This window comes from Hyperoodon ampullatus (genome assembly GCF_949752795.1).
Source record: "Hyperoodon ampullatus genome assembly, chromosome: 7".
NCBI lineage: Eukaryota > Metazoa > Chordata > Mammalia > Artiodactyla > Ziphiidae > Hyperoodon > Hyperoodon ampullatus.
Genome location: NC_136920.1, coordinates 61,332,262 through 61,336,379, shown reverse-complemented (window position 1 = coordinate 61,336,379; position 4,118 = coordinate 61,332,262).

Here is a 4,118-nt window from a genome sequence, read left to right as displayed (position 1 = left end):
AAAGAGAGGAAGTTCAAATGAATCTTAGCTGTTTGATTGGACCTGGAGGTATTGGGTGGGCCAAAAAGTGCCTTCGGTTTGTAAGTACAAATAAAAGACACATTTTTCATTTTCACCAAGAACTTTATTGAGCAACGTATTCACTGTTTTGTTCCACTACCTTCTTCCATTTTTCAGGCAACTTCATTATTCCATCTTCCCAAAACTTTTTATCTTTTTGAACAAAGAACTGTTCCAGGTGTCTTTTATAGTATTCCAGGGAATTGAAATTTTTTCCATTAGAAGAATTTTGTAAAGACTGAAATAAATGGACATTGGAAGGTGCAATGTCTGATGAGTACGGTGGATGAATCAGAACTTCCCAGCCAATCTGTAACAGTTTTTGCCTGGTCGTCAAAGAAACATGCGGTCTTTCATTATCCTGATGGAAGATTATGCATTTTCTGTTGACTAATTTTGGAGGCTTTTCACCGAGTGCAGCTTTCATTTGGTCGAGCAGTGCTTGTTGGAATTAATCGTTTTGTTTTCCAGGAGGTGCTCGTAATAGAGGACTCCCTTCCAATCCCACCACATACACAACATCCCCTTCTCTGGATGAAGACCGACCTTTGGTGTGGTTGGTGGTGGTTTATTTCACTTGCCCCACGATCTCTTCCGTTCCACATTGTTGTACAGTATCCACTTTTCATCACCCGTCACAATTTGTTTTAAAAACGGAACGTTTTCATTACGTTTCAGTAGAGAATCACGTGCAGAAATAGCGTCAAGAAGGTTTTTTTGGATTAACTTAATGTGGAACCCAAACATCAAAGTGATTAACATAACCAAGCAAATGATTTTCAACGCTTGATTTGGATATTTTGAGTATGTTGGCTATCTCCCGCGTGGTATAATACTGATTGTTCTCAATTAATGACTCATTTTGATTGTTATCAACTTCAACTGGTCTACCTGACGGTGGAGCATCATCCAGCGAGAAATCTCCAGCACTAAACTTCGCAAACCACTTTTGATCAGTCACAGCACCTTCTCCATACACTGCACAAATATTTTTTGGCATTTCCGTTGCATTTTTACCTTTCTTGAAATAATAAAGCATAATATGCTGAAAATGTCACTTTTTTCTTCCATCTTCAATATTAAAATGGCTACACAAAAATTCACCAATTTTGATGTCTTTTTTTTAAATGCATGCTGATATGACAGATGTCCCAACCCAATCTAACAGAATTGTTTCAAAGGGAGTTAAAGACAACTAAGCACTACTAGAGCCATCTTACGGAAAAACCAAATGAACCTTCTGGCCAACTTATATCAGTACGAACTCCTGGTTGTTAAGATGGATAGATAGGAGATACATAGGGAAAGAGATAAGAAGATGATAGATCAATGTGGGTGATTGTGTTTGTGTGTGTATGTTTAACTATATATTTGTGGATAGATATAGATATTGATATTGATAGATCACATATACACACATGTATGTATACACACATATGTGTGTGTTTAAAGCATACACAGGGCTTCCCTGGTGGCGCAGTGGTTGAGAGTCCACCTGCCGATGCAGGGGACACAGGTTCGTGTCTCAGTCCAGGAAGATCCCACATGCCGTGGAGCGGCTGGGCCCGTGAGCCACGGCCGCTAAGCCTGCACATCCAGAGCCTGTGCTCCGCAATGGGAGAGGCCACAACGGTGAGAGGCCCGCGTACCGCAAAAAAAATAAATTAATTAAAATAAAATAAAAATTAAAAAATAATAATAATAAAGCATACACATGTATCCTAGCTCAGTCCCCTGACAGAGCCTGGCAACAACGACACCCCAGCAATGAACACACCTATTCCAGGTCTTGGTTTGTTTGTAAACACCATTTTCTACTAAAAAGAAACAGTGTTTCTTAGAAAAACCTCATTACAGAGCTTGGGCAGAGAAAATACAAGATGAGCCTGGAATATCTTGCTGTGCCATAAAATAAGGAAGTGCTTAGAGAAGGATGGGGACATTACAAAAGGACACAGGAGTCAGCCTGGAGGGGCCCTCAGACTCAGGGGTAAGAAGTGGGCAGATGGAGAGGGAGGTGGCCCCCAAGAACCCCTTAGAAGGGGCCACAGACCATGACTAATCAACTGTGACATTTTGAAAAAACAATTGTCTTCCCCCATCTCACTTTCCCACTGTTAGAAGACAAACAAATGGAGCCCCGGAGTCCACAGATTACTCCACTGGAACCCAGTCCCATCGTGGGGGGAGGCCCAGTGGAAGGGGAGGGCCTGAAGCCACAGGGCACACCAGGCTGCAGGGGAAGGACTCCCACCCCACAAAGCCCTCCTCAGCCCTGGGGCCAGGCAGACCCACAGAAGGACGGGCGGGGCAAGGTCAGGGAGCCATCCCCGTCCCCGAATCGTCTGGTGGAAATGGCCTTGGCGGCAGCCTGCTACAAACCACCAAGAAGGATTAGCAAGTTCACCAGCTCTTGCAAACTTCAGGTTGCCTCGTCCAGTTTGGGGAAACGCTGTTTTCCCAAATTTTGGCACTCAAGATATTGTGCGGACCCAACTGATGGATCAGTTAGCCCTTCCCAGCTCCACCCCCCATACCCACATCTGTCCCTCGTGAGTGCCCCTCATCAGGTAGCTTCCTGAGCCCATTCCAAGCCCAGAAAGTCTCCATGAGGCCTGAGAACGCAGGAGACCAGCCCACACACCCTTTCTCACGGCCCCTACAGATCAATCCCAAAGCAGTTGCTCTTGTAAGACAGCTCCCCTCTTGGTTTCAGATCTGGTCACCACAGCAGCTCCAGACTCTCCTGGCCCCTCTGATGCCTCCCCCAGAAGAAGAGGCCACATGGCCACCCCCACGAGATAGCCACACACATGCCCCATCCAGACCCTCAGGACACAGACTCCCATGAAGCCCTGGCCAAGGGCCCAAAGGCAGAGTTGGAGCAAATCGGTCAGGAAATCTGCCTCGTCCTGGGCCCTCAGCCTCAGGGCACCACTTCCTCTTGGAGGGGCTTCTGAGCATTTGATGAGATTAAATACGAATGTGCTTTGTGCACCATTAAACACCCTGCAAACACCAGGAGAGTTTAAGGGGGAATATCCAGGAAAGTGATTGTGTGCTGGACTAGCAAGAGAGGCACTCTGGAGGCTCCCAGGAGAATTCTACAGGGAATGGTGCGACCCAGGAAAGATTCCAGGAAAATGGGGCCAGTGCCAGCAACGGAGGCAGGCTTGCCTGGGAAAGACACCCCACGCGCAGCCTGCTCTGCCAGAGAGGGCTCATTGCCAGGAACGGGCCACACGGAGGAGATTAGCTGTGGCAGGGACTGGCCAAGGGAAGCAGGGACTCGGCCCTTCAACTGCTCTACCTGCAGAGAGTAGAGGAAGAAATGGCCCCCAGCCTTCGGCAGGCACCAGCTCTCAGCAGGACTCAGCTCCAGGGAGCACAGCAGGGGCTCGTGCCAGGGATGGCTAGCAGGAAGGGCAAGTAACTGGGGGTGGGCTGCACCAAACGGATGGCCCTGCCTGTTGAGGGGAGAGGCCAGGGTCTGTGGGAACCCCGATGGGCTGCATTGGGCACCCTCAACCCTCTTCACCACAGCTGAGGAAGACCACAAACCCGCCAGGTCTTGCCACACTGTCCCCACAGTGGAGAGATCAGGTACCAGAATAGAATTCCTCACCCTGCTGTCCCCACCCCTATCCAGCAGTGATTGTCAAAATACTTAACAGTGCATGAAAAGATGCTCAACATCTCTAATCATTAGAGAAATGAAAATCAAAACTACAGTGAAATAGCACCTCACACTGGTCAGAATGGCCATCATCAAAAAATCTACAAACAATAAATGCAGAGGGTGTAGAGAAAAGGGAACCCTCTTGCACTGTTGGTGGGAATGTAAATTGGTACAGCTACTATGGAGGACAGTATGGAGGTTCCTTAAAAAACTAAAAATAGAACTACCATATGACTCAGAAATCCCACTACTGGGCATATATCCGGAGAATACCATAATGCAAAAGGATGCATGCACCCCATTTTTCATTGCAGCACTATTTACAATAGCCAGGACATGGAAGCAACCTAAATGTCTATCAACAGAGCAATGGATGAAG